Here is a 12,887-nt window from a genome sequence, read left to right on the forward strand (position 1 = left end):
TATAAGGTCATTAAAAAAAATATTGCATGGTTAAGCCATCAAATTGATATATAATTTAGTTTAGTTTTATTTTGCTTTCCACTTAAAGGGGTTATTTTATTAATTTATATTTTATTTTATAAGTATGCAAAATAGTTAGAAGGCTCTAAATTCCAATCTGTAAAACAAGATATATTCAGAGAAGTATACATTCAATTTCTTCCTCCTTATGTCTCTCTTCTTCCACTCTGTATGTGATAATTTTCATTAGTTTTTTGTTTCTACTTACATTTTTAAAATATAAGCATCTGTTGTGTGTACATATATATGTATAGATGCATATATATCTAACTTCTTTTATATAATACCTTTTACGCCATTCATAAATACAAGGTAGTATAGTGATCACTTCATTTTGCAAAAAAGATGAAAAGATTTTTAGAGATTAATCTATAATCATGTATAAAGATTTTCCTCATTTTTTAAGAGATATATAGTACTCCCTTCCATGGATGTATCATAGTTTATTCAACAAGTCCCTTACAAATGGACATTTTGATTACTTCCATTTTTTGTTTGTTTTGACAAATAGGACAAGAGTAAATCACCTTGTGCATATGACGTTTTAGTATTTCTAGGGTATCTTTGGAAGAGATTCCTAAAGAAGGGATTTCTGTATAAAGAGACAAATCAGTAACTATATTTTTAGTATTACCAAATTCCTTTTTATATATGTTGTGCAACTGTGTATTTCTACCAGCAGTATAGGAGTGTATGTTCCTCTATAACATCATCAGGAGAATGTATCACTCACATTTTACTATTGTACTTTTCTTAAAGGGAACATTCGTTTTCATTATATCTAGAGTTTAAAAGGAATCCTCCCAGTAGACAAAATACATATCAGGGCACTTTTCCTGGAACAACTTTAAATAAGCCTGTTGAATTTAGATGTTCAATAGGTATAGGACTTTTGACAGTAATACTTAATTTTGAAAGGAGCTTATCTAATTACTTTTCTGAAGGTCTTAAAATTTAAAGGAAATTTTTAGGAATGGATGCATCTACATGACAGCCTTGATCTAGCATGAAGTCCATATCCGTTACTATACTCTAAGGTCATTGGGTATTTTAGGTTAACTACCTAGTTACATCTGTTTAAAGAGATAATCAGGAAATGGCTTTTTCCAATGAGTGAGCGTGTACAAGAGGCCTGCAGAATTGTCATATTGTTTTTTTGAATATTATCTTTGGACATTACTGGTGCCCTCATCACTGTAAGGTACACATGTTATGCTTTACTCATCTCTATCACGACCTGTTCCCTAGGAAGCATCACAGGACAAAAAGTCACTGGAGAGTTAAAGAGTGTAGATGAGGGCAGTTCACCACCACAATGCACCTGTCAGAAGCCCAGCTGGCTCACATATAACTGAACATAAGTCTGATTGGCTCTGTGCCCAGAGAAACCAGTGTATCCTGAAGGGTGCCATATTGACAATTATGGATATGCAAACTTGTTCACACATTCAAGGTTAAGAGCAACTTATTTTGAGCTCATATCTTTATGCAATTCATTCGATGGCATATGGGGTCATTTTGGAGCCTAGTCTGTAGAGGCAAGAATTGCTGCTGGAACTCACTTGTTCTAAATTATGGTTGCTGTTCAAATAGTTTAAAAATAATCCTTCGTGGTTTTTGACCAGCCTTTTAAATGATTACTCAGGGAAAATTGAGAAATAATGTAAATTAACATCTAAGTAATAAAGTATAAATGTATTGATTAAAGCTTGGGTTTGACAATGATGGATGATTTCTGCTGAAAATAAAGTGTCTATTTGATAATGATGTGTCATCAAATAGCATAATAACATGAGACTAAATAATTAAAATTGTCCTCCTGTAAATCTTGTAAGGGGGTTCCCAACAAAGTAATTAACTATTTTCTGGACTTCTTATTAAAGATAAACTACCACATGTACTATGGTGTTTTGTAATTTTTTACAGTCACTCTAGACAGAATCTTTATTCTGTATCTTTATGATACAGTCTTACGTCTTAGTCATTTGAGGATCACATAATCAGTTCCTTTTTTTGGTAACAGAACATAATTTCCTTTTATATTATCTTTTGTCTCACAAACTTCTTGCACTTTGAGACATTGTCAAGTAGATTTATTGAGTGCATAAATTATTTTTTGAAAGAAAAAGACAGATATTATTAGAAATATTTAGGTCGTATTATGTCAGTAAAATCATATTTTTTCTATGTCTATACAAGCAAATGCATTTTCAACCATTTCTCAGATAACATAGGGGGAAATATTTCTTGAATTAATTGTTGGAATTGTGCCTAACTTTTCCATATCAGTTGTCAACTTAGGTAATACTATGTTGATAATAACATTATGGGATAAATGAGTTTGAATGAAATTTTTTAATGTCTTAATTTTCTTTTTCAATATGTTGTCATTATTTAAGGGTATTCTGTTCTTTTTCTATGAGCAACAATAATATCTAAGATGACTCATATTCTTTTGATTTATGTCGCTTCTTATAATGACCTTAACCCATAAATTTTCTTCAGTTCATTTGAGTTTTTATGAATCTTTATTAGGTAAAACTCTATTCCTACTTCTGTTTATCTATGGATTCCCTAAATTTGCCTTACCATCATCTCTATATGTCCAATTTACGCTCTTTGTTCATTTGCTACTGGTTGTGAAGCTGCTACCTGCTATTGATTTCAAATGAATCCTTGATTATTCACTAAATCTTGTGGAACACCTACGTCTGGTAAACACTTAGAAAAAGTATGTGCGAACTCCAAAATGAAGATACTTTCAAATAACCAACAAAATACAAAAGGAAAGAGCATTTTGTGAGTATATATCAAAATACCAAGTATTTCTATTTTTATTCTTCTTAAGCTGGTAGAACCATATTTAACCAAACTTATTTTAATTTTAGCTTGAGCATAGGCATTCAGTTTAGGAGAATTAATCTGCTTGTTTCTATTCGAGCATCAATTGTTTCTCACTTCCTAAAATTTGACTGATTTTTCTTTTCTTTATTCTTTTCTTTATTCGATTCTTGTTGTCTTTTAAAAATGCATTTCTCTAAACCAAACTTCTCAGTTTGGTTAAAATGAGTTAATGCATCTCATTTTCTTTTCATTTTACTTTTTGTCAACATTTAGATACTTTTAAGCCAACGTTAGTAATTTTGCATTGCTTTTAAGAGTTTAAAAAATTTCTTTTATAAATGAGGTGTGTATCTTGAACCCAATTACATATTTCTGCTTTTTACTTCCCATGTTTTTAACTAACCATAAATGGGTCAAACATACTAATTTACTACACTAATTTAGAAAGTATTGTTGACAGAGTGAGAAGCTCTATTTAAAATGTATCTCAGGTAAAATATTGAGATGAGGTGTGTAAAATATTCATATGAGGGAGTTCATACATTATCTTTAATTTTTTGAACTAAAAATATACACATATATGACACTATTTTTTTAAGTCAGTTAATGTGATAAATTGAAGGACTACCCCAAACTGTTCACCCCTACGTGAATCCACATACGTATCATTGCCTTAATTGTGGGCTGTTTTATTTCCTCACTCTTTGACTTTTCACTTTAGCCAGTTGCATGAGCCAGAAATGACATTGTGGTGATGTGAAGCCTAGGGCTAAAGAGACCTCATGTGTTTCTTCTTTTTCTCTTATGTCTTTCCCATTGACATGAAAACAACATACCCTGGCTAGCCTGTTGGCACAAGGTAGACCCACATTATGATGAGTGAGCATGTGACCTTGATATTCCCTTGTCCTACCATGTACCACATCATACAGAAGTCACCAGACTAATAGAATATTGGATTGGACTTAAGGCATTCTAAAGCATCAGCTTGGGCCTGAAACCCTGAAGGATTTCAAGACTTTTTGAGCCAATGGCTATCATATGGTGCTGTGTTGCTTTAGATAGAATACATGTATCTCTGAACCAGAGGGTGGCAGAAGTACCCACTTGGGGAATTTCTGCTTCCTATTTTCACAATTGTAATCTCTGCTGGACTAGAGGTCCAGGTTTCTGTGGAGGAATAATTCTAATAATAGGCAGAAGAAAGATTCCACTAAAACAAAAGCTGAGGCTGCCACTTGATCATTTGAGTTCTTCATTCCAGTAGACCAGTAGACAAAGAAAGGGGCCACTAAAATGTTCAGTCTCATTAATACTGATCATCATGAGATGGTAGTTCTTACTACAGGATGAGATGACAGAAATACTATGTCTAGGACTTGAAATGTACTCTGAATCCATTTATTGTTTCCATGATCATAACCATGATTGGGCAATTGCACCAACCATGCCTAGAAATGGCATGATAGTCAGAGGTTCAGATCCCTTTGGGAACATAGATTTGGGATACTTCACATGGTAAGAAATACAGATCAGCAAATATTCCTATCCAGAATGAAGAGCATCAAAATATTTGACAGAGGAGAAAAGTGATGAATATTAATTATTTCCTCAGCATTAACTACTACACCTAGCTTGACACACCAACTCTCTTGTCTTTTCTTCAGATATTGTTGTGACTGCTCACTACCTTCAAGAAACATTCACAGTTTCTATGGTTCTAAAGTGGTATAGATCTGAACTGTGAATGGGTCAACAACAGACACAACCAATGTCCCATCCCCTCACTTTTCCCATTGCTGTGCATGTAGCCCAGACCTCCGAGTGCCAGAACTTGGATCTGTATGTCTGAAGGCTCTCTGCTCCCTCAGATCTGCTCTCCCTGTGAACACTGCACAACAGAAGTGTCAGCAGTGTAAAGTCCCTTCCAGAAGGGCCGTCAGTCAAGGATGGACAGCACAAAAACACCCCAGATCTTTTGCGCCTAAGTGGCATTACAATGAGGCATGTATGCTACACTGGCTTCCAAACTGCCCCAGTAGGAATAAACTCAGATTTCCCACAGTAGTAACTTACTTGAAAATATGCCTTTATCTGACAGCCTTCCATCTTTTCTGACTCCTGCTTCCCTATTTTGTTTCCTGGGATCTTCTACCAAATAAAACCACTTCTACTCAAAACCTCACAATTGTTAGGATGGCTGTTATTAAAAAAAAAAAAAATTGTTGGCAAAGATGTGGAGTAAATGTAATCCTTGTGCACTGTTGGTTGGAATGTAAATTGATGCAAGAACTAAACCGTATGGTGACTCCTCAAAAAAATTAAAAGTAATACTATCATATAATCTAGCAGTTCCATTTATGGTATAAATAAAAAGAAAATAAATTTAGGATCTCAAAGAGATATCTGCATTCCCATGTTCATTGCAGCATTATTCACAATAACCAAAGACATGGATGTAACCTAAATCTCCATTGACCAATAAATGGGTAAAAAAATTATGGTATATACAATTAAATATTATTCAACCTTAAAAAAAAAGGTGGAAATTCTGCCATTTGAAACAACATAGATGAGTCTGGAGAACATTATGCTATGTGAATAATAAGCCAGACACAGAAGGGCAAATACTGCATGATACCACTTGTATGAGAAATCTAAAATATTCAAATTCATAGAAGCAGAATGTGGAATGGTGGTTTCCAGGGACTGGAGGGAGAGGGAAATAAGGAGGTATTAGAAAAATGGTACAAAGTTTCAATTGCCCAAGATAACTAGGTCCTAGAAATCTACTGTACAGCATAGTGTCTGTAGTTAACAATATGGTATTGTATACTTAAAACATTGTTAGGAAGGTGAATCTTAAGTGTTTTTATGAGAAAACTAATAATAAATAGACAAGGCAGGAGGAAACTTTTGGAGGTAATGGATATGTTTATGGCACACATTGTGGTGATGGTTTCATGGGTGTATACTTATCTCCAAACTCATCAGTTGTAGACATTAAATACCACAGCTTATCATATGTCAATCATACATCATAAAATGGTTTAAAAAAGAAACTTTACTCTTAAAAATACTCTCCAGTTTAGAACAAAGTAAAACAAAGGAAAAACCTGTGTTACTTAGTACATCATTTTAACATAGATGTGTGTGTATAATTTCATATTATATTCCTTCAAAAACTGTAAAATAGATACCCTAATATTTACTGGACAGATAAAGAAACTAACTCTAAGTTACAAACTTAACTACATCATGCAGTGTGATAAGTTAAGAGCTATATTTAGAAATAAGTTTCTCTGATTCTTGCTATAGTTTCTGTCAGTTGTGATTTTCCTCTTTGTCAATTCATCTGCTAATAAAAAACCTCAGTGCTCACCCAAGAACATTCACTTTGAACTCTTGAGAGATAGTATGTGCCATATGTATCATAAACATTTCCAATCATACCAAAGCTGTTCTGAGTAGAGAAGAAATTTCACTTGTATTATTTGAGAACGAAATCATTTCTGTGTTTAACAGAGGTATAGGTTGAGATTTCTATGGACCTTAGTACATGAAGGAATAAAGTTATTACAATACTCAAATTAGTATCTTGAACAGAGACTCCAACGGGGGAAAACAGTCAAGAAAAATAATAATTATGTCTTATATTTACAAAGAACATTGTATACTAGTAGGTATTTCCACTCAGTATCTCGAGACTCACAGTAACACTTCATGGCCATCTTTTATAATAAGGAATTCAGATTCTGAACTGTTTAAGTGGATTGTTCACTATTAAATGCATTAAGTTCTAAGGTCAAAACTACTAATTAAGTTATAATTAAAACAATACTATGTGTAAATAAAGCATGAATTAGAGGTGACCTTATGCCTTCATATTGAACTCCCACCTCTCCACCTACTCTTTTCCTCTATTAGAAAGTCTTTTGAAAAAGATCAAATAGCTTAGCATAGAAAAATAAAAAAAGCTTGTTTGGGGTATTGAATTAACACTAACACTACTCCCATTTATATTGCAAACACTTCTCTACATGGGAGTAGATACAGGAAAGTAAGAATTATCTTGTATTCTCATAATCAGTTTCCAAAAGAGAATGAAAGGGGAATCTCATGCCAGCTGCTATGAGTGAAACATATCTACAAAAGAAAAAATTAGTAAATTTCAACTCAGTAGAATGCAGCAGTTCTACTGTTTACTAGTAATTGACCACTTATCCTAATAACCCATACAATGAAATATTATTAATTTTTAACTTTTTTCTGATTGAATTCATCATATTGGCTGACATTTAGCATCACTTTCTGAAAAGCCAATGCAACTTATGTAAATGATTAATAAAAATATTTCGTCAACAAGCAATTTAATTTTTGAAATCACAAGTGATAATTAGGTAACTGAATTAGATAACTAAAATAAACTAAGTACAGTACCAAATTTAAAGCAGGAAAAGAATCAGTATATATGGCATCAGAAATTGTAGATAATTCTGTCTGTTAAGCATTTTTTGTCCCTGAAATAATCTTCAATATCCATGAATTATCTATTAAAATTATAAAATAAATTACAATAAAATTAAACATTTTAATCCAGTATTTTATCAAATGAATTCCATTTGTTTCAATTATGAAATTTTTTTAAAAATCCTTTTTTTAAAAGCTGGGACTATTAGAATATTTAATTTACTCTTTATTCGTACTTGAAACGATGCTTATATCAGTTATAAACTAATTTAATTACAAGATAGCTATTAACTTCAGAAAATAGATCACTTACCTCTTCCGTAATTTTAGCTTTGAAATTCAACAAGAAAATGTTGCATTATTCAACTTTTCTAATTAACAGAAGGAAAATTGTATAAATAATTTAAGAATTTGTGGATTTGCAATAATTTGCCATTTAAGAGAATTTTTGTATATGTATATTTTAAATCAAAATGCCATTTTCAACTGTTTTTTTCTTTTAATAAATGACATTATCTTTCTTATACATGTGCACAACTAAATAGCATATTTTTGCAGTTCAGTAGGTAACATTGTGCCTCCACAATGTTCCTGACTACATTTCTATATCCTAACGTATTTATATCCATAACAATGAATTTTCTAGACTTGAAACTGCAATCATTAGGCCTTCTCTTTGATGCAGCTTTTCTAATAATGGGTTAAAAAAAATTAAGTTAGAGAATAGTAGCTAGGAATAGTGTTTGAGTGAAATACTATGTATCTGTTGAGTGTAGTTTCCATAAACTTCATTTTGTTTTCATAAGAAATAGACTTCCACATCAGAACTAAGTTTGAATTTTATCCTTGCTGCTTGCTCAGTAGCAGTTTGGAGCTAGCTCCTTAAAACTCTTTTAGCCTCACTCTTCTTTTGGAAGGTAAACGATCATAACATCTAATTCATAGCAGGTTTTTTTAATAATTAAAATAAATTGTGAAAAGCACCTTCACAGTGTTGAGCTGAAAAAAATGTTTATTCTGCATCTTATTTCATAGGGTTTAAAGAGATATTAATAATTGATTTGACTTTTACATATTTCTTTTATTTCTCTCTCTTTAAACTTACCTAAAAAGAGAAAATATAGACATTTTGAAGATGGATATGGTAAATAAGGTATATTGAACAAATATTATATCAGAACTACAGAAAATCTGTTGAAACAGAACAAGTCATAGGAAGTTCTAACAGAAGTGGGGGAGAGGTTAAAATACGAAAATGACTTATTTAATTTGTAGATTTTTGAATGAGTAATAAAACATTTCTAAAGTTTGAAGTTGGCATCATGGAAATAATTATACCTTTTGTCTCTTAGAGTCAAAATACAGCCTAGGAAACAGATCAGTTTAAAATTTCAGTATTCTAACTAAAATCCACAGAAGAAATTACTCTCACTGATCAGTACAAAGATACACTTGGTTTCTCCTGAATGACTTAAATTTTTTCACCTGATCAACACCATGACTAATCCAAAATCTAGAAAGAGACAGGGGCCTATAGGAAGAAAGAAGACCCTAGCATTTGTTTGCCTAGGACAGAAGCTACAGACCACAATGTAAACTAGTAAAAAGAATAAACTAGACTGTCTTTTCTCCATTGTGTATTCTTGCTTCCTTTGTTGAAGATTAATTGACCAAATGTGTGTGGGTTTATTTCTGGGCTCTCTATTCTGATCCAGTGATCCATATGTCTGTCTTTGTGCCAATACCATGCTGCTTTGATTACTGTAGCTTTGAAGTATTGTCTGAAGTCTGGGAGTGTTATGACTCCTGCTTTGTTCTTTTTCCTCAGGATTGCTTGGGCAATTCTGGGTCTTTTGTGATTCCATATAAATATTAGGATTGTTTGTTGTAGTTCTGTGAAAAATGTCATGGGTAATTTGATAAAGATCACATTAAATCTGTAGATTGCTTTGGGTAGTAAGGCCATTTTAACAATATTAATTCTTCCAATCCAAGAGTATCTTGGGTATCTTTCCATTTCTTTGAATCATCGTCAATTTTCTTTATCAGTGTTTTATAGTTCTCAGCATATAAGCCTTTCACCTCCTTCATCAGATTTATTCCTAAGTATTTTAATTTTTTGATGCTATTTTAAAAAGGATTTTATTTTTTTACTTTCCCTTTATGATATTTCATTGTTAGTGTAAAAAATGCAATTGATTTCTGTATGTTAATCTTGTATCCTTCTACCTTGCTGAATTTGTTCATCAGTTCTAGTTTTTTTTTTTTTTTTGAAGATGTTGGGGGTAGGAGTTTATTAATTAATTAATTTATTTTTGCTGTGTTGGGTCTTCGTTTCTGTGCAAGGGCTTTCTCTAGTTGTGGCAAGCAGGGGCCACTCTTCATTGTGGTGTGCGGGCCTCTCACTATCGTGGCCTCTCTTGTTGCGGAGCACAGGCTCCAGACGCACAGGCTCAGTAGTTGTGGCTCACGGGCCTAGTTGCTCTGCAGCATGTGGAATCCTCCCAGACCAGGGCTCGAACCTGTGTCCCCTGCATTAGCAGGCAGATTCTCAACCACTGCGCCACCAGGGAAGCCCAGTTCTAGTAGTTTTTGTGTGGAGTCTTACAATGGAGAAAACACAGTGTCTTCAGCAAGTAGTGTTGGGAAAGCTGGACAGTTGCATGTAAATCAATGAAGTTAGAACCCTCACACCATACACAAAAATATACTCAAGATAGCTTAAAGACTTCAACATAAGACACGACACTGTAAAACTCCTGAAAGAGAACAGAGGCAAAACATTCTCTGACATAAATTGTACAAATGTTTTCTTAGGTCAGTCTCCCAAGATAATAGAAATTAAAGCAAAAATAAACAAATGGGACCTAATCAAACTTATAAGCTTTTTGCACAGCAAACGAAACCATAAAAAAAGAAAGAAAAGAAAAGACAAGCTACAGACTGGGAGAAAACATTTGCAAATGATATGAACAAGGGCTTAATTTCCAAAATATACAAACAGCTCCTACATCTCAATAACAAAAATACAAACAACCTAATCAAGGTATGGGCAGAAGACCTAAATACACCTTTCTCCAAAAAAGGCATACAGATGTACATGTGCCAATAAGCACATGAAAAGATGCTCAACATTGCTAGTTATTAGAGAAATGGAAATCAAAACTGCAGTGAGGGGCTTCCTTGGTGGCGCAGTGGTTGAGAGTCCGCCTGCCGATGCAGGGGACACGGGTTCGTGCCCTGGTCCGGGAAGATCCCACATGCCGCAGAGCGGCTGGGCCCGTGAGCCACGGCTGCTGGGCCTGCACTTCTGGAGCCTGTGCTCCGCAACGGGAGAGGCCACAACAGTGAGAGGCCCGCGTACCGCAAAAAAAAAAAAAAAAAACTGCAGTGGGGTATCACCACACACCAGTCAGAATGGCCATCATTAAAAAGTTTAAGAATAACAAATGCTAGAGAGGAAGTGCAGAAAAGGGAACCTTCCCACACTGTTGGTGGGAATGCAAACAGGTACAGCCACTATGGAAAACATTATGGAAGTTCTTTAAAAAACTAAAAATGGAGTTGCCATATGATCTAGCAATCCCACTTCCAGACATATATCTGGAGAAAACTCTAATTCGAAAAGATACATGCAGCCCAATGTTCATAGCAGAACTATTTACAGTAGCCAAGACATGGAAACAACGTAAATGTCCATGGACAGATGAATGGGTAAAGAAGCTGGTGTATATATGCACAATGGAATACTACTCAGCTGTAAAAAAGAATGAAATAATGTCGTTTGCAACAACATGGAAGGACCTAGAGGTGATCATACTAAGTGAAGTAAGTCAGACTAAGACAAATACCTTATGATATCACTTTTATGTGGAATCTAAAATATGACACAAATGAACTTATTTACAAAACAGAAACAGACTCACAACAAAGAAAACAAACTTATGGTTACCAAAGGGGAAAAGGGGTGGGGGAGAGATAAATTAGGAGTTTGGGACTAACAAACTACTATATATAAAATAGATAAACAACAAGGTTCTACTGTATATCATAGGGAACTATAGTCAGTATCCTCTAATAAGCCATAATGTAAAAGAATATAAAAAATAATATATATATGTATAACTGAATCATTTTGCTGTACACCAGAAACTAACATAACATTGTAAATCAACTATACTTCAATAAAACGAAAAAGCCAACATTCCCTAGAAAAGGAAAAAAAATCAAAAAAGGAGAATAAACCAGATATTTTTAGTGAATTGATTAAATTTGACTGCGACCTGGTGTGAGAGTGTAGCTGTTAAGGATTGTAAATGTACTAAGAAGTTAAGATCCTCTTGCAAGCTTTTTCTCCAGGAACCTCCATCAGGAGTCCCCAGGGAAAATCAGAAAGAATTCTGATAAATCTCAGTTGTGGGTCTAGCTGGGTGAGAAGAACAATGGTCACTGCTAAAAAACACCCAGACTTATATTCTCTATAATGTTTACATATGTGTCTGTTCTTGGTATGTATTGATTGATTTTGTCCTTATTTGGGGGACGGTTTTCCTACTTTTTTTGGCTAGCCTTGGAACATTTGATTCAATGCCAGGAACTGAGAATTTTACCTTGTTGCATGCTGGATATTTTTGTACTTGGATCAATATTCTTGTGCTTTCTTTCTGGAGCATATAGAAGTTACTTGGTAAAAGCTTGATCCTTTCATGTCTTACTTTTAAGATTTAGTGGGCAGGTCCAGAGCAGTGCTCAGTCTTGGATTAGCTATTTTCCCACTGTTGAGGCAAGGTGGTCTGTAATCTCTGCACGTTTTCCCTTGAATCCCGGGGTTTCCCGATTTTATTGGTGGAATAGGAATTATTACCAGTGTTGTGTATGTGTCCCAGGTACTGTTGACTCCAGTCTTTTATGTGGTGCTTCCCTTGGCTTCCTTTTGTTGTTTCCAAATAGCCTTGTTCAGCTGAATACTCTCGGGCAACCTCTGCAGATCCTTGTGGCCCTCTCTGTGTGCAAGTCTCTCCTCTATCATTTTTGTCCTGCAAACTCCAGTCTTCTTGTTCCCTCCCAACTCTCAGCTCCATCTCAACTCAAGAAGTTGGTCACTTTTCTTTGGTTTGTCTTCCCTGTGCAGCAGACTTGAAACTCTCTCAAGGCAATAAACTTGGCTATTTGTAGGGAATCACCTCATTTGTTTCCCATTTCTCAGGGATCATTATCCTTTGTTGTCTGATTTCCAGGATCTTGAAAAGCATAGTTTCATTATTTTGTTCATTTTTGTTGTTGTTATTTTCAGGTGGGAGGGTCAGTCCAGATCCTGTTAATCCATCTGGGTCAGAAGCAGATAGCTCCATCATTATTACTATTATTCTCTTGGAATGAAATAATCTTCAGAGGAACCAGTACATAAAATAGCAGAATTTGAGAAGCTTATACATGAAAAGATATAGAGATATTTACACATAAAATGGTAAACCCAGTATACTTACAACAATCCAGATCAGTAACATAAGGCA

The sequence above is a fragment of the Pseudorca crassidens genome, chromosome 4, assembly GCF_039906515.1.
Source record: "Pseudorca crassidens isolate mPseCra1 chromosome 4, mPseCra1.hap1, whole genome shotgun sequence".
NCBI classification, from domain to species: domain Eukaryota; kingdom Metazoa; phylum Chordata; class Mammalia; order Artiodactyla; family Delphinidae; genus Pseudorca; species Pseudorca crassidens.